This window comes from Rhinatrema bivittatum, chromosome 14 (genome assembly GCF_901001135.1).
Source record: "Rhinatrema bivittatum chromosome 14, aRhiBiv1.1, whole genome shotgun sequence".
Lineage (NCBI taxonomy): Eukaryota > Metazoa > Chordata > Amphibia > Gymnophiona > Rhinatrematidae > Rhinatrema > Rhinatrema bivittatum.
Window position 1 is genome coordinate 42,633,357 of NC_042628.1, and position 19,173 is coordinate 42,652,529.

The window sequence follows — 19,173 nt, forward strand, 5'->3', positions numbered from 1 at the left end:
GGGTTATGCCTCCCCTCCAGCAGATGGAGTCAGAGAGAAAACTGAAAGCACCCCCTAGATATACTGGTGTGCCACCTGCCAGCCCTCAGTATAATGGATAACAAAGCAGAGAACAACTCCTCCGCCCACTTAGCCAATTAACCATGGCAACTGTCTAGATCAAGCAGTACCCTTAAAACCAGTAAACGCCTGCAGAAAAGCAAAGCGCAAAGAACTGAAAACGCAATGCGCAAACTAAGCAACTCACAAATAGGAAAACATTACCTTCTAAAATGTAAAGACGGATAGTCCACTTACCGTGCTCAAGTGTTACAGCTCAGTGAGCAAAGAAGTGTCTCGAGCGGACTCTCTTGCGCACAAAATAGGGCGGGCGTCTGGACTGATCCTTGGTACTACAGGAATGAAAATTATCAGGTAAGAAACATAATTTTCCTTTCCCTGTACGTACCAGGATCAGTCCAGACTGCTGGGATGTACCCAAGCCGCCTTAAATGGGAGGGGACCCCGAGAGTCCCGCTCGAATCACACTGCTGCCAAAAGAATCAGCCGACGGCCCACGAACATCAACTCGATAATGTCGAGCAAAGGTATGCAACGACTTCCACGTGGCAGCCCTGCAAATCTCCTGGCTAGAGACCAGAGTATTCTCCGCCCAGGAAGACGCCTGTGAACGGAGAGAGTGGGCTTTAAGCCCGTCCGGGACGGACTTACCACACCCAATGTACGAGGACGCTATCGAGCTCTTCAGCCAGCGGGCAATAGTAGCTTTGGAGGCCTGTAAACCCTTTTTGGGCCCTTGCCACAGCACAAACAGGTGATCCGACCGCCGAAAATCATTGGTGACCTCCAAATATTGCAAAATCACTCGCCGAACATCCAGACGCTTCAAGTCGGCACCGTGAGAAGACTGCAGCTCCTTCTCCGTGAAAGACGGCAAGTCCACCGACTGATTAACGTGAAAAGCCGAGACAACCTTAGGCAAGAACGAAGGAACCGTACGTAACGACACCCCAGAGTCCGAGATACGCAAGAACGGCTCCCTGCACGAGAGCGCCTGTAGCTCCGATACCCGACGTGCGGAAGCTATGGCCACTAAGAACACAGTCTTAAGGGTGAGATCCTTTATGGAGGCTCGCCTAAGCGGCTCAAATGGCGCGACCGTGAGGCCCTTGAGTACCAAATTCAAGCTCCAGGAAGGACAAGGGGCTCTGAGCGGAGGACGTAAGTTGCAAACACCGCGCAAGAATCTGGCCACGTCCGGATGACATGCGAGAGAAGATCCTTCAATCTTTCCTCTCAAACAACCCAGAGCCGCCACCTGGACTCTCAGAGAACTGTAAGCTAAACCCTTCTTCAGACCATCCTGTAGAAAAGTAAGGATATCTGCTATCTCCGCACGACGTGGTTGAACTTGGGCGGTCGCGCACCAGGAGTCAAACACTTTCCACACTCTGGCATAAGCAAGTGTGGTAGAAGGTCTCCGCGCGCGAAGCAAGGTAGAAATAACCGGTTCCGAATAACCCTTCTTTCTCAACCGCCTCCGTTCATAAGCCAAGCCGCCAGACAAAAGCGATCCGCTAGATCGAAAAATACTGGTCCTTGACGAAGAAGGTTCGGAAGATGGCCCAACCGTAAGGGCCCGTCCCTGGCGAGATTGACTAGATCCGCAAACCATGGTCTTCTTGGCCACTTGGGAGCCACCAGAATCACTGGACCCTGATGGGATTCTAGACGCCTTAACACCTTGCCGACTAAGGGCCAGGGGGGAAACACATAGAGTAGGGTGTGACAAGGCCATGGAATCGCTAGCGCATCCACCCCCTCCGATCTGTGTTCTCGCCTCCGGCTGAAAAAACGTGCTGCCTTGGCATTGAGCCGAGTTGCCATCAAGTCTAGTCGCGGCACTCCCCATCGCCTGGTGATGAGACTCATTGCCTGGTCCGAGAGCTCCCATTCCCCGGGATCCAAATACCGACGGCTGAGAAAATCCGCTTGAACGTTGTCGACGCCTGCGATGTGAGTGGCCGCGATGCGGGCCAGGTGGCGCTCTGCCCAGGTCATCAACAAGGACGCTTCGACCGCCACCTGCTGACTTCTCGTGCCGCCCTGGCGATTTATGTATGCTACCGTGGTTGCGTTGTCTGTCAGGACTCGAACCGCCCGACCCCGTACCATTGGCAGAAGCTGACGCAAGGCGAGGCGTACTGCCCTGGTCTCCAGACGGTTGATGGACCAAGACGCTTGACGAGGGGTCCACGCCCCTTGTACCGCCCGTGATTGACAGACTGCTCCCCAGCCGGTCAGACTGGCATCCGTCGTCACTATGACCCAAGGGGGGGGCTCGAGGTCCACTCCTTGCAAAAGATTGTCCGTAACCAACCACCACGCTAAGCTGGACCGCACCGGCTCCAACAGTGGTAACTGCACTCTGTAATCCTCGGATTTCTGGTCCCAGCGAGAAAGGAGAGCCCTTTGCAACGGCCGCATATGAGCAAAAGCCCATGGCACCATCTCCAGAGTAGACACCATATGTCCAATGACTTGCAAATAATCCCAGGCCGTGGGCAATTGGAGATCCAGAAGCCTCCGTACCTGAAACATCAGATGCTCCATCCTCTGCCGAGTCAGGAATACCTTGCCTACCAGGGTATCGAAACGTGCTCCCAAAAATTCCAACCGTTGACTTGGAAGCAGCTGGCTCTTTGCAAAGTTGACCACCCAGCCTAGCGACTGAAGTTGCTGTATCACCAACTGGACAGCCCGGTTGCACTCGCTCTCCGATTTCGCCCGGATGAGCCAATCGTCCAAGTAGGGATGTACCAATATTCCTTGACGTCGCAGGAAAGCCGCGACCACCACAAGAATTTTGGTAAACACTCTCGGAGCCGTAGCTAGGCCGAAAGGAAGGGCGCAAAACTGGTAGTGTTCTCCCAACACCGTGAATCTCAGATATCTCTGATGACGTTCCCGGATTCCAATGTGAAGGTATGCCTCGGCGAGATCCAAAGAAGCCAAAAATTCTCCCTTGTGGACGGCCGCAATAACAGACCGTAGCGTTTCCATGCGAAACCGGGGAACGCGTAACGCCTTGTTTACCCGCTTCAAATCCAGAATAGGACGGAACGTACCTTCCTTCTTCGGGACTAGGAAATAAATGGAATAGCGGCCCGTTCTCGTCTCGTCCGAGGGAACGGGTAGCACTGCTCCGAGGGCCCGTAAGTGGCTTACTGTCTGGGCTATAACCAGTTGCTTTTCCCGAGGCCCGCAAGGCGATATCATAAAAAAGTCCCGGAGGGGTCGAGCAAAGTCCAATTCGTAACCGTAGCGTACCACGTCGAGAACCCACTGATCTGACGTGATTTTGGCCCACTCCTCCCAAAACAGGGATAAACGACCTCCGATGCAGGGGAAGGAGGAGTGGGCCAGCGCGCCTTCATTGGGAAGGTTTCCCGGCGGATGGTTGCTGTGAGGATCCCAATCGCTGCGGCCGCCTGCCACGAAAGGAAGAAGACCAAGGAGACCACGATTGCGACATCGGACCTTGCTGCTTCTGTGAAAAAGAACCGCCCCTACCGGGGCGAAACCTGCGCTGCCCCCTGAACCGGGATCGCGCATTCCCGAAAGGACGAAACTGACGGGGCTTGTCCTCCGGCAATTTATATACCTTATTATCCCCAGGTCCTTGATGAGTTGGTCCAATTCCTCACCAAACAATAACTTCCCCTTGAAGGGGAAAGCGGCTAAACGTGACTTGGACGAGGCGTCCGCCGACCAACGGCGAAGCCAAAGTAATCGTCGAGCAGCGACCGCTGAGGACATAGTACGGGCAGAGGTTCGTAACAAATCATACAAGGCGTCCGCTGTGTAAGCCACCGCCACCTCCACACAGTTAGCCTGCTCCGCCTCGGCAGGCGGAAGCTCCTGAGTGGTAAGCAATTGCTGAACCCAGCGGAGAGTGGCTCTCTGCACCATACTGCTACAAGCCACTGCACGGACTCCTAAGGCCGCTATTTCAAACATGCGCTTCAGGAGAACCTCTAACTTTCTGTCTTGAAGATCCTTCAACGCTACTCCTCCCGTGACCGGAATGGTAGTATGCTTCACCACAGCGGTGACTGCCGAATCCACGGCAGGAACCTTAAAAATTTCCAAAGACTGTGCGGGCAGAGGGTACAACTTATTCATCGCCCTGCTAACATGCAGGGATGCCTCTGGAACCTCCCATTCTTTAGAAACCAGCTGCACCACTTTGGGATGCAAGGGAAAAGTTTGCGGAGGGGCCCTCAGACCCGCCATTGCAACATCCCCCGTAGAAGTATCTGTGTCTTGCTGCGGGGCGGGAATCTCTAATTCCTTTAACACATGCTGGATGAGAAAATTAAGCTCATCCTTGCCAAACAGGCGTAAAATTTCGGGGTCATCCCCCTCAAGCGCCTCCTGTGGTTCCGAGACCCCTGCCTCCGCAGCATCCGGAGATCCCTGGTCGACATCAAGTCTTCCAGGATCACCTGTGCCCCCTAAAGATATATTGCCGGTTCCCCCTGAAGCTCCCGCTTTTCCAGTCACCCCCGCTAAGCCTGTGCTGGGAGAAACCCTAGGAACCTTCGCGGGGGGAGGGTCATCCGGCTCCCAGCCTGCCTCTGCCTCTAAAAATGCCTGATGCATTAACAGTACAAACTTTGATGAGAAAGGAACTCTCCTTTTAGTGGAGCCCATAGGGGGAGGGGCTGGAGGACCATCCAGTGCAGTTTCACTGCGCGGGCTTAAGGCAGGCGGCGATAGGGGAGAGGAGCCCTCATCCTCCGATTCCAAAGCAGTAGGCTGCCGCGTGTCTAAAATGGCCGCCGGCTCCCTCCCACAGGGAGGCGGGGCTGACGACCGCGCGGTAGTCTGTCTCCCCTGCCGAGCAGAAGAAGAAGCCAAAGTGCCGCTGCGGGCAGCACTCGGCCCCCGGGAGGGTCCCTCGCCCCCGGGAATACAACGGGAGCAGAGGCCCTCCCTGGAGAGTCGCGCCCCCGCCCTGCCACAGGCCGTGCAGGCCGAAGACCGCGGCATTCAGAACTAAGAGAAAAAACCGCGCCAAAGGTAAGAGCTCCTGTACAGCACTAAAAGCGCGCCAAGCAGAGAATCGCCAAATCGCCGGGTGAACAGCAAGCCACCCCCTCCGGAGTCCCTGGTGTGCGCGGCAGGCTAGGGCTTTTAAATAGAGCACTGCCTGCCCCCAGCAGGTCTTACGTGGCTGCGAAGGAAATTTATATTTTTTTTTTTATTTTTTTATTTTTTTATTTAAAAAGAGCCCTCTTCAGTTAGTAGAACACTGGCATAAACAGGGGGGGGGGGTGGGGGGGTGACCGGCCCACCGGTAAACTCCCCCGCAGGACCAAGGGAACCTAATCCGGGCAAAAAGAGGGAGAGCCAAGCTCTCCACGCCTGCCTTTAAAACTTGCGATAGCCAAATAAAACTCCCACAGAAAATCCAGTCACATAATGACTTTTTCTTTTTTTTTTTTTTTTTTTAAACTAAAGAGAACCAAGCGTCCCCTTGCATTGATCTAGACAGTGCAGACAATTTAGTCAGACAAAGACAAGAAAACACATGATATTAAATTTAGTCAGGACAGGACCGCAGGTTATGCCTCTCGATCTGCTGGAGTCAGAGGAAATACTGAGGGCTGGCAGGTGGCACACCAGTATATCTAGGGGGTGCTTTCAGTTTTCTCTCTGACTCCATCTGCTGGAGGGGAGGCATAACCCAGCAGTCTGGACTGATCCTGGTACGTACAGGGAACTCTTGTTTTGTCCAAAGATCTTGTGTGCACACTGAGTCAATATGCGCTTCCCATCCTTGGTTTGATGCATCCATTGTCAGTATTTTCTGTACTTTCATGCCCCGTCCCTTTCTCTTGTGCTCCTAAAATGTGACAGGGGCTGACCAATGGCACCGGTAGCCCCTGTGACATAGTAAGGGCAAAGGCTATCGGCGCCATTTTGATTACTGGCAACCGATGGCCCGAGTGCAGGAGATCGCTTCCGGACCCCCGCTGGACCACCAGGGGCTTTTGGCAAGTCTTGGGGGACCCTCCTGACCCCCCACAAGACTTGCCAAAAGTCCAGCGGGGGTCCGAGAGCGACCTCCTGCACTCGGACCGTCGGCTGCCAGTATTCAAAATGGCACCGATAGCCTTTGCCCTTACTATGTCACAGGGGCTACTGGTGCCATTGGTCAGCCCCTGTCACATGGTAGGAGCACAAGATGGTGCCGGCCATCCAGTGGTCCTACCATGTGACAGGGTCCGGCCAATGGCACGGATACCCTGTCACATGGTAAGGGCAAAGGGCCATCGGCGCCATTTTGATTAGTGGCAGCCGACAGCCCGGGAGTGGGAGATCTCTCCAGGGACCCCCACTGGACCACCAGGGACCTGTAAAAAGTTTTTGGGGCGGTCGGGAGGGTGGGGGAAGCCAAGGGATTAGTTTTAAAGGGTCGGGGTGGGATTAGGGGTTATTTTTGTGTGCCGATTTTCCCGCCCTCCCCCAAAACAATAAGAGAACCCCCACGATCAATATCGTGGGGTTTTCCTATCGTTTTGGGGGAGCCCCCGATTTCTGACAATTTTGAAAATATCGTCCGATATTTTCAATCGTCTGGAATCTATTTTGTAGGGATGTGAATCGGGATTCACATCCCTACAAAATAGATTCCTTGTTTTTGTTCACTGTCTTAGTGAACCTAGAAGCTCCTTTGTTTTTGGTACCTTGTGATTGAGTGGTTGGAAATGTTGATTTTAATAGTTTTTCAAGTGCCACTGCACATATCTCATTTCAAACCTTGCTAGGGGTGTAACTTGCACTGTTGAAGCCATTTGTCCCAGCAATCTCATGTATCTTTGCACTCTAATCCATGTTCTTTGGAATAAAGATTATCCTTTCTTTTACTGCACTTTGTTTGCTCTCTGTATAGGCTCTCTCTAGCCTTGCACCTATAAATTCTATCTGCTGACTAGGTACCAGGGTGGATTTTTCAAACTTCACTACAAATCCAAGATTGTATAGGATGCTTATAACCTAATTTCAAGAGTGTTTTTATAGGACATACTCAATATCAGCCAGTCGTCTAAGTATGGAAACACAAGGAAATAGATGGGCAACTACTATTGCTAGGCACTTTGTGAAAACTCTCGGAGCTGCCACTAGACCAAAGCGTCTTTGAGCTCTATCAAAGTCAACCAGGCTAATATTGAAGGAGTGGAAGGATTGTACTTAAGGAGTTTATCTTGAACTTTTTCTTTTTGAGAAATGTATTTAAGTCTCTGCGATCTAAGAATGGATGAAGGTTTCTTGTTTTTTTGGGATTAGGAAGTACTTGGAGTAAAAATCTTTTCCTCATTGACTTTGCTTTGGATTTCAAGAGGGAATGTATTTCTGATGACAAGGGGTTTTTTGAGATAGTAAGGTTTTGAAATTGAAAAAATATCCTTAATTCCTGATTTTCAGAGCCCACTTGTCTGAAGTGATGAAACTCCATTGATTTTTGAAGATTCTTAATCTTACACTAATCTTTACCTTATTTCTGGAACTGGATTCTGTGTAGACATTTGTTGTGTGTCAAAAACTAGTGCCTAGTCTTTGAGGAGTCTGCTACATTTGTCTATGCTGATGTCAGACACAATGTCTTTGTCTATGCTGTGGTTGTTGTGGTTGCTGGTTAAAGCTGTTGCAAAACTATTGGTTGCGGTCTATGATGAGGTCCATATTCAAAAGCCATTTAGACAGATAACTCAAAAATTATCTGTCTAAATGGCAAAACTGGCATATTCAGCTACTTATTCAGATATAATTTAGCCAGATAACAAAAGGGCATTCTGGGGAGGGGCAGAGATATCCGACTAACTTAGCCAAATACGGGGTATATCCAACTAGGTTAGCCAGATAATTTTAGACCTGTTTCAAGGCAATTATAAAGTTATCTGCCACTCCTGCCTCAATTTGGCAGCATGTTAAACTTTAAAACAAATAATCGAGTCAGGGTCAATGCCTCATCCCTTCCCCTACTCTACCCCTGCTCCCAGCTCCCATTAAAAAAACAAAACACAAAACTGATTCCTTCCAGCCCCCCCCCCCCCCCCAAATCCTCCCATCCCCCTGAACCTGAAATTAACAATTTGATGAGGCCTGGATTGCGTCGGCATTCTATCGCAATCCAGGACCAGCATTTCTGCCTTTGCATTACTAGGTAGCTACTGGTTAACCCTCAGTAGTAGAACAGTGTACACTTGAGACCCCCTTGTCCCTATTTACTGCTATGCTATTCAATGCACCCAAGCCCTCATAGTACTTGTTGATCCTTAATTGTGGTTCCATACCTTTGCTGAAAGCGAATCTCTGGAGCTGAGCAACTCACTGACAAGCTGAGCTTGTGCCTGGTCCAGACTGGTAAGTCGCACGCCAGTAACTAAAAACTCTTTGCTGATTAACTGGTCCAGCAGTTCTATATAAGGAGGATGCTCCCAGCCCTGAAGCACAGGTGTAGGGAAGATCAGACACGTGCTCTGGCAGAGGGACCTTAAAAGCGGCAGGCCTAAAATGAGAGGGGACAAAAAAACAAACAAACAAACTGAAAACCATATCAATTCTTTTTTTTATACATCTAATAGTTATGGGGACAATTAAAAAAATGTTTAGTCCCTAAATTAGGTACCTAAATTTTAGGAATCAAAATTTATAGAAAGATTTTTAGTCATGATAAAGCACTTATTTTTTCAGATGAACATCCCTAAATTTAGGGAGCTAAACCTAGTGGCCTAAATTTAGCATTGAAATTCAATTTCCTCCATTTAGGTACCTAGTACTAAGTACCTTTTTCTCCCCACCTTACCTCTGTAGCAACCATTTTTTAGAAATCTAAATTTAGGCAGCTAGAGAAAACAGGCTCCTATATTTAGGGACTGAGCCCTAGTGAACACCCAAAGGGACCAATTTAGGTGCCTTTAATTCCAAGTTTAAACAACTAAACCCTTTGAAAATTGACCCTTATAGCCTAGGTATAACTGCTATCATAGGTCAGCAGACTTTTCAGCTATCCATGCAGCAGAGCAATATGCAAAATTTGCTTTCTAAGGCCAGCACACATTCCAAGTAGTCTTCAACAGAAGTTTTTTCTTGCAGAAATTCTCTCAAAATGCTCATACTCTGTATATTGAGGGTAATTTTCAATAGTGTGCATATCTCAACACACACACATGCATAAGTTAGTGGGTCTACAGTTATGCTTGTATTTTCTAAACTATGCAGCAGGAGTCACACAATTTATAAAATACTGCGTATCTTTGCCCTGGAAGCACACTTGTGTCAGTACATTCACAAGTTTGTAATGGAGCAATGTGTATACATTTTGTAAATAGTTTATAAAAATATGTGCATATATTTTATGTGTTAAATAACTGTAATATGTGTGTATGCTACGAGCATGAGCAACTCTTATTTTAAAAGTGGAAAAATATGTGCATATATGCGTATGCGTGTGCAACAGAATGCACAAAAAAAGGGACGGATTTGGGGTGTTCCAGGGTGGGGCCAACATTTACACACATAAATCCCAATTTTAAAACTGCTGCACATCAGCCTGTTACCTACCCAAATTTACTTCTGCTCTTTTTCAGAAGTAAGTCAGAAGAAAAATAATTATAGCTAAAACCTGACTGGGTGAGGGGTCTGGGTAAACTGGAGGGCAGTGAAGGCTGAAGAACCAGAGGGGTCTTGATGACCTGGAGATAGACTGGACAAACTGGTGGACTAAGTGGACTAAGTAGAAAAAAAGAAAAGTCTAAGAAGATGGGAGAATTAGAATGTATAGCAGTGAATGATGACAGACTTCATTGGCATCTCAGAGACATGGTGGAAGGAGGACAACCAATGGGACAATGCTATAACGGGGTACAAATCATATCGCAATGACAGAGAGGAGCACCCGGGAGGCGGTATAGCGCTTTATGTCTGGGATGGCATAGAGTCCAACAGGATAAACATTCTTCATGAGACTAAATGCACAATTGAATCTTTATGGGTAGAAATCCCTTGTGTGTCGGGGAAGACTACAGTGATAGGGGTATACTACCATCCACCTGGTCAAGATGGTGAGATGGACAATGAAATGCTAAGAGAAATTAGGGAAGCTAACCAAATTGGTAGTGCGGTAATAATGGGAGACTTCAATTACCGCAATATTGACTGGGTAAATGTATCATCGGGACACGCTACAGAGATAAAGTTCCTGGATGGAATAAATGATAGCTTTATGGAGCAAGTGGTTCAGGAACCGATGAGAGAGAGAGCAATTTTAGATCTAATTCTCAGTAGAGCACAGGATTTGGTGAGAGAGTTACGGTGGTGGGGCCGCTTGGCAATAGTGATCATAATATGATCAAATTTGAATTAACAACTGGAAGGGGGACAGTAAGCAAATCCACGGCTCTCGTGCTAAACTTTCAAAAGGGAAACTTTGATAAAATGAGAAAAAGTTAGAAAAAAACTGAAAGGAGCAGCTACAAAAGTAAAAAGTGTGCAAGAGGCTTGGTCATTGTTAAAAAAAAAAAATACCATCCTAGAAGCACAATCCAGATGTATTCCACACATTAAGAAAGGTGGAAAGCAGGCAAAACAATTACCGGCATGGTTAAAAGGGGAGGTGAAAGAAGCTATTTTAGCCAAAAGATCTTCATTCAAAAATTGGAAGAAGGATCCAACAGAGGAAAATAGGAAAATGTATAAACGTTGGCAAGTTAAATGTAAGACATTGATAAGACAAGCTAAGAAAGAATTTGAAAAGAAGTTGGCTGTAGAGGCAAAAACTCACAGTAAAAACTTTTTAAAATATATCCAAAGCAGAAAGCCTGTGAGGGAGTCAGTTGGACCGCTAGATGATCGAGGGGTTAAAGGAGCACTTAGAGAAGATAAGGCCATCGCGGAAAGATTAAATGATTTCTTTTCTTCTGTGTTTACTGAAGAGGATGTTGGGGAGGTACCCGTAATGGAGAAGGTTTTCATGGGTAATGATTCAGATGGACTGAATCAAATCACGGTGAACCTAGAAGATGTGGTAGACCTGATTGACAAACTGAAGAGTAGTAAATCACCTGGACCGGATGGTATACACCCCAGAGTTCTGAAGGAACTAAAAAATGAAATTTCAGACCTATTAGTAAAACTTTGTAACCTATCATTAAAATCATCCATTGTACCTGAAGACTGGAGGAGAGCAAATGTAACCCCACTATTTAAAAAGGGCTCCAGGGGCGATCCGGGAATCTACAGACCGGTTAGCCTGACTTCAGTGCCAGGAAAAATAGTGGAAAGTGTTCTAAACATCAAAATCACAGAACATATAGAAAGACATGGTTTAATGGAAAAAAGTCAGCATGGCTTTATCCAAGGTAAGGCTTGCCTCACAAATCTGCTTCACTTTTTTGAAGGAGTTAATAAACATGTGGATAAAGGTGAACCAGTAGATGTAGTGTACTTGGATTTTCAGAAGGCATTTGACAAAGTTCCTCATGAGAGGCTTCTAGGAAAAGTAAAAAGTCATGGGATAGGTGGCGATGTCCTTTCGTGGATTACAAACTGGCTAAAAGACAGGAAACAGAGAGTAGGATTAAATGGACAATTTTCTTAGTGGAAGGGAGTGGGCAGTGGAGTGCCTCAGGGATCTGTACTGGGACCCTTACTTTTCAATATATTTATAAATGATCTGGAAAGAAATACGACGAGTGAGGTAATCAAATTTGCAGATGATACAAAATTGTTCAGAGTAGTTAAATCACAAGCAGATTGTGATAAATTGCAGGAAGACCTTGTGAGGCTGGAAAATTGGGCATCTAAATGGCAGATGAAATTTAATGTGGACAAGTGCAAGGTGATGCACATAGGGAAAAATAACCCATGCTATAGTTACACAATGTTAGGTTCCATATTGGTGCTACTACCCAAGGAAGAGATAACACATTGAAATCATCGGTTCAGTGTGCTGCGGCAGTCAAAAAATCAAACAGAATGTTGGGAATTATTAGAAAGGGAATGGTGAATAAAACAGAGAATGTCATAATGCCTCTGTATCTCTCCAGGGTGAGACCACACCTTGAATATTGTGTACAATTCTGGTCGCCGCATCTCAAAGATATAATTGCGATGGAGAAGGTACAGAGAAGGGCTACCAAAATGATAAAGGGAATGGAACAGCTCCCCTATGAGGAAAGACTAAAGAGGTTAGGACTTTTCAGCTTGGAGAAGAGACAGCTGAGGGGGGATATGATAGAGGTGTTTAAAATCATGAGAGGTCTAGAACGGGTAGATGTGAATCATTTTTTTTACTCTTTCGGATAATAGAAATTACCTGCTATTAATTAAGTTGACTTAGAAAATAGCCACTGCTATTACTAGCAACGGTAACATGGAATAGACTTAGTTTTTGGGTACTTGCCAGGTTCTTATGGCCTGGATTGGCCACTGTTGGAGACAGGATGCTGGGCTTGATGGACCCTTGGTCTGACCCAGTATGGTATATTCTTTTGTTCTTAAAATTGGTTCTTACCTGCTAATTTTTGTTCCTGGAATATCTAGATCAGTCCAGACACATGGGATATATCCAAGCTCCCTTATACTGGGTGGGAATTTCAAAGACCCTCTTGGAGCACACTTTCCCCAAAATCAGCTGTTTCTGGCACCTGAACATCTAGTCAGTAATGCTTTGTGAACGTGAATAATGCGTACAGATGACAAGGTCACCACCCAACAGGGCTTTTGTGGTGATACAAATTGACCCTTAGCCCAGGAGACCACTTGCACCCTAGTATTTATGTATTTATTTAAAAAAAACCATTTTTATACCGGTTTTCGTCGAAACATCATATCTGTTTACATGTAACGAGTAACAGCAGGGAAATACATTAAACCGGGTGAAAGCTGAACTAGGCAGAGTATATAGATGAAAGTTAACAAACTTTGTTAGTGTCAAACATTGTATGTCTTAAATCAGAAAAAACCCCCATAACATTGCAGTTGGTATTTACAAATTGGTTAATTAACGAGTAGTTATTAAATTTTGTTAGAATGAAACATTGCATATCATAGATAAGGAATAAGCCATGACAGTGGAGTCAGTATTTACCTATAGATTGGGCAGATAAGATTGCTGGGGGGGGGGGGGGGGGGGAAAGGGTGGAGGGTTGAATAAATGGGGTTAATCCGGGAAGGCTTTTCTAAAAAGCCAAGTTTTAAGCTTTTTTTTGAATTTTTGCGTGCTTGTTTCCAGTCGAAGGTCTGGTGGTATGGAGTTCCAGAATGTGGGACCTGCTATAGAGAAGGCACACATTTTAGTGGAAGTTAGACGATAGGTCTTGTGAGGTGGGATGCGATATAGCCCATTCCACAGAGACCAGGGCCTTGTGACAAAGGAAAGAATCACGCCAATCCTATGGGTTGGCGTGATTCTTGAAATGCTCCCTGTTCCACGCGCAGGTCACCAGAGGCAGCAGAGCTCTGGAGTCTCAATGCGTGGATGAGACGATGGTGCAAGGAAGAGAGATTCAGTTTTGTTAGGAACTGGGGAACCTTTTGGGGAAGGGGGAGTCTCTTCCAAAGGGATGGGCTCCACCTTAACCAGGGTGGAACCAGACTGCTGGCACTAACCTTTAAAAAGGAGATAGAGCAGCTTTAAAACTAGAACAAAGGGGAAAGTCGACAGTCGCTCAGCAGCGCATGGTTCGGAGAGAGGTATCTTCAAAGGATACTAATGATTCATTAGAATTAGGGCATCCCGACTGAGTGAGGTTCCAATAATTAGAAAAATAGTCCAAGTGCCTGTAACTAAAAACTCACCTAAGCTAAAAAATTCTAACTTATCCCTATCAATTAAAAAGCAGAATGAAAATACAAACAAAAAACAAACTTTGAAATGTTTGTATGCTAATGCCAGAAGTCTAAGAAGACCGCACCTTGAATACTGTGTACAATTCTGGTCGCCGCATCTCAAAAAAGATATAATTGCGATGGAGAAGGCACAGAGAAGGGCTACCAAAATGATAAGGGGAATGGAACAGCTCCCCTATGAGGAAAGACTAAAGAGGTTAGGACTTTTCAGCTTGGAGAAGAGACGGCGAAGGGGGGATATGATAGAGGTGTTTAAAATCATGAGAGGTCTAGAATGGGTAGATGTGAATCGGTTATTTACTCTTTTGGATAGTAGAAAGACTAGGGGGCACTCCATGAAGTTAGCATAGGGCACATTTAAAACTAATCGGAGAAAGTTCTTTTTCACTCAACGCACAATTAAACTCTGGAATTTGTTGCCAGAGGATGTGGTTAGTTCAGTTAGTATAGCTGTGTTTAAAAAAGGATTGGATAAGTTCTTGGAGGAGAAGTCCATTACCTGCTATTAAGTTCACTTAGAGAATAGCCACTGCCATTAGCAATGGTAACATGGAATAGGCTTAGTTTTTGGGTACTTGCCAGGTTCTTATGGCCTGGATTGGCCACTGTTGGAAACAGGATGCTGGGCTTGATGGACCCTTGGTCTGACCCAGTATGGCATTTTCTTATGTTCTTATGGGTTCTCTCACCACAAGGTCCTCCCCTTTGTGATCCTGATAACATAGTAACAGTGCAACATAGGAAAGGACTGCTAAAAAAGACCAAAAATACTCTATCCAGCCTATTCTGAAAGTTTAAATAAGGAAGTACAAACTGACGCTTCATGCACTCTACCTCTCTCAAGCTGTCAGTCGAACGAAACCCCTACTTAAGGATAGCTACACTTGCTGTACTGTATAGGTTGGCCCTATGCCACTGCCTCTCCATGTAGCCTACCTCCAAGCCTTCTGTGAAGGGTAGTAATGACTGCTACTCCATACAGTCTGCCCCTCGCAGAAAATGGTGTAAGACAAGTTACCCAATTTTTTTTTATTATGGGTTCCACTTTTGTCCCTGATAACTTGCTCTGAAAGAGCTTAGGTAATCATAGCTAGCAACTACTCTCTCTGAATGAGTTGGACCCCCCTGCTAAGGGGAATACCCTGTAGGCCTGGGGATCCCACTTTCCTTCCAACCCATAGGTCCTGGTTCTGGTACCACAGGGAGATCCTCAGGGGATCCTTTCCACCATTATCCTTTAGAACCATTGAACACAGATACAGTTCACTATCTGGTTCCAACTTAAGACACATAAGGTATAAAGGGACAGTGGAAGCTCCCATGTAGCACCTAGTACATAAGCGATACCAGCCTAGGAGTTCTCCGAAACAACCAAAAATGAATACACACTGGAGAGAGAGGTACCTCCAATTTCTGTTCCAACCAAATCAAGACTTCTGAGCCTCAGTGCCTTAACCCTTGCGGCATGCTATTTTCCCTAGATCGGTGGTTAGGATTGGTGGGTCAGAGCAGGCCCCCACAGCTTCTGTGTAAGATTTGAGCAGGCATAAGATGGCCATTTCTGCGCATTGCTATGCTGTGGTGGGATTGACAGGTCACCCACGGTAACCTTTCCTGCTGTAAAGGAAGCTCCTGACTCGAACATGTTCAGTGGAACTCCAGAGCCGGAATCGCTCCTCGCCAATCTCGTCATGTGGGCTTGGTCTCCCATGCCCAGTGGGACCCATTGCATTGCGTTGCATGCTGAGCATTGCTTCTCAGGCAGGTACCTCCTATCTCACTACTTTCATCACTTTGGATCTGACCGAACAACCACTCCGTGGGAAACTGGTGTCCTATCTACAAAAAGTCCATTGGAGTCAAATGCTGGTTGCCCTGAAACCTGCTGTTAATTTTCATTCCTTTTTTTTTAAACCAAGCTTGATGTTAAGCACAAAGAAATAAAAAGGAACACTTCCCTGAGATCTGAGGAATTCATGCAGACTACAGCGCAGGGGAAGAGGGAACCAGCACCACTGGCTATCAATATCTCCTCTGCAAAAGACAAGAGCTTCAAAATGAACCAACAACCCCCCACTCATCCTTACTCTACCAGGAAGATGGCCCCAAAACAAGACCTAGTACTCCTGTGAGTATAATTTTCATCACCTAGTCTGATTGCAGGATTTTGCACCTCTACCATCTGCTGGAAATAGAGAAATATTGAGGGACTGCAAGTGGCATGTTATCTTAAATAGCACAGTGCCATGTCATGAATAATCATCTCTCTCTTCTCCCTAGTTGGTCAATCTTATCTTTTAATCCTCCCAATTCTAATCATCGGCTACGTACTCTTCACAAAGCTTATATGCTGGGATTAAAAGATGCTTTGCAGGATGTTTGAAACCTCATATCTACCAACCTTCTTGAATACAGTAAGCATAATATAACATAGTAACATAGCAATGATAGCAGGTAAAGACCAAATGGTCCATCTAATCTGCTCAGCAAGTGGCCCATGGCAGTAACTGCCTCATCATGCAAGTCACTCCCATGTATTCCGTTAAGAGTAGCTGTTGCAACCATCGCTGCCCGACGGCTTCACTCCGCCTACCGTTCCTTTTCTGTGACGACTCCTGCTCTTCACGGACGCCTAGCTGCCGCGGCATCTATCTGCCATCCTCTCTGGCATCCCCGGACCAGCTTGGGCGCTGCCTCCTGCCTTGCTCTCCAGGTACCTTAGGGCACGTGCGCCGCGCAGCCCTCATTCTTATTTCCTCATCGGGCGCGATCCTCAGGGGCGTCCCCCTGTGATGACGTCACATTGCCCGGATATTTAAGCCTACTATTTATTGCTAGCCGTTGAATTAGCAAGGGTGATCATACGGATGGGATTCACTCTCCGTACCCAGCTACTCTGCCTTCCAACTTCTATTGGACTCTTTCTGCTAACGGGGTACCCACTCCTCAGGGGCCTCTTTGCTTCTTTCAGGTCACTGTCAGGTACCGGTACTCGCTCCTCGAGGGCCCATGTCCCCTGACCCGCTGCCTGCATCTATCTCCTCTTCTACTTGGAAGAATTCGCTACAGACACCATCAGTGAGTACTACTATCATCTACTCCTCAGAGCTGTCTCCCTGGAACCAGGTACTTGCTCCTCGAAGGCCTGCCTCCGTTCCAGCGCCATCTCTTATATGGAACCACTATGCGAGTACTTTGCCAACAAGGGATCCTCCAGGGATCTGGTACTCGCTCCTCGAGGACCAGCTCTCCCTATCTCGGGGCTTCTCCATATTTGGGACTCTGTGAATGTTCTATTGTACTCACTTTCTCAATTCTCTCCCCTGCAGCACTGCTCTCGGAGAAACTGCTATTCCAGTGCCCTGGGGAATACTAGCGTAGCTGGGCTACATCATCTACTCACTACTGCCACCCCTGGTGGCTTCTCAAACACTCTAAATAAAGAACTATCTGTGTTTGTGTGTCCAGAGCTGAACCTGATCTGTGGCCCCTCACGGGACTTCCCCCCGTGGGCATGATCAGCTGCCACAGTGTCCAAGAGTCCACCCAAATCTCACTAACTATAACAGTAGCAACTGCTGCTCAGGTTACCCCAATGCATTCTGTTAATGGTAGTAAATGCTGCGCCATGTAGGTCACCACTGTATGATCTTTTAAGGATAGTAACTGCCACTCCATGCAAGATACCCCCATGTGTTCTGTTAAGAGTAGTAGCTATCGTGCAATGCAAGTTACTTCCCATGTAAACATGTTACAGCTAAAGTTAACAAAGTTTTCTTCATTACTAATCTCTAGCATTTAGGAATCTGCAGTGCTTATCCTATATCCTTTTAAATTTACTCACTGTTTTCGTCCTCACTACTTCTTTTGGGAAGGCATTCCTCGAATCCACTACCTTCTCCGTGAAGAAATATTTCATGATGTAAGTTATAAGTCATTCTTCCTGGAGTTTCATATCATACTTCGTTGGCGCCTCCCTCTTCTTCAGCGGGAAGACTGGCTGCCGCAGCGTCTTCTTGCCAAGGTCCTCCGGCATCCCCGGATTGGCTCCATGCTGCAAACCGCCATGTTCCTGAGAGGCCTAGGGGTGCACGTGCGGTGCGGCTCCGATAGAAGTACGGGCAATGGCGTGAACCTCGGGGGCGCCCCCGAAGATGACGTCACCCGCGACTGATATTTAAGGTCTCAGTATTTGCTAACACATCGAGTTAGCAAGGACAAGGATAAGGATTCGTTTTGAGCTACTCTGCCTACTCGGACTTACCAGGGGTACCCGCTCCTCGGGGGCCTCGCTCTCTTCTTGTTTTTCAGGTCAGTCTGGAACCGGTACTTGCTCCTCGAGGGCCTATGTTTCTGGACTTGTTGCTGAACTCTCTTCTGCCTGGAAGTCTTTACTGTCAAACTACTTCAGTGAGTTACCATCGCTCTCTCAGAGCTTTCCCTGGAACAGGTACTCACTCCTCAAGGGGAGGGCGTATACCTTCCAGCTGCTGGGCTTCTGTGAGACAGTGTGTGAGTGTTACCATCTGGTTCGGTACATGAACTTTGCCTACCCTGCCTACTCACTATAGTTCAGTTTCTCTCCAGCTCAGCCTTCAGGGATCGCTGTTCCAGCCGGGCATTCCAGCTCACTACTGCTACCTCCAGTGGTTTGGTATACTGTTTAATAAAAGAACTAGTGTGTGTCTGCCTCCATACACTAAGCCTGACCGATGGTTCCTCTCGGGATCTTCCCTCGAGAGCGTGGTCATCTGCCACTGGTCCAAGGATATACCTACAGAGTGCTGTCTCCCAAGCAGTCTGTCCACAACAAAGATAACAATTGCCTTCAGATCACCAGCCACAATCACACAAGATCCCTCTTCCACTATATGCACATTAGTCTTTTTTGCCCCCATCACATAAAGGTCTTTTTGATTCCCTACCTCACCATAGGTGCACGACTTTGCACTTCTTGGCATTGAATGTCAGCTGCCAAATCTTCAATTACTCTTCAGGTTTACATAAATCGTTTTTCATTCTCTCTACTCCTTCAGGCGTGTCCACTCTGTTGCATATCTTTGTTTTAGCCGCAAAAAGACAAACTTTTCCTTCTAACTCCTCCACAATGTCACTCCGAAGAACTGGCCCCAAAACCAATCCTTGAGGCACTCCACTTAACAACAGTTCAGTCTTCAAAGTAGGTTCTATTTACCATTACACATTGTCTTCTGTCAGTCAACCAGTTTGCAATCCATACCACCATCTTGGCAC

The 19,173-nt window shown here is 46.9% G+C and overlaps 1 protein-coding gene across 2 annotated transcripts in view; it reads right to left on the bottom strand.

The window, feature by feature from the left end:
• C14H16orf71 (chromosome 14 C16orf71 homolog) overlaps positions 1–19,173 on the bottom strand; it is a 386,375-nt gene that overhangs the window by 60,106 nt on the left and 307,096 nt on the right. For both annotated transcript variants that reach the window (XM_029576717.1, XM_029576716.1), the window contains exon 28: positions 8,364–8,578. The gene's annotated coding sequence lies outside the window, so the exon portion shown is untranslated. The remainder of the gene's footprint in view (positions 1–8,363; positions 8,579–19,173) is intronic.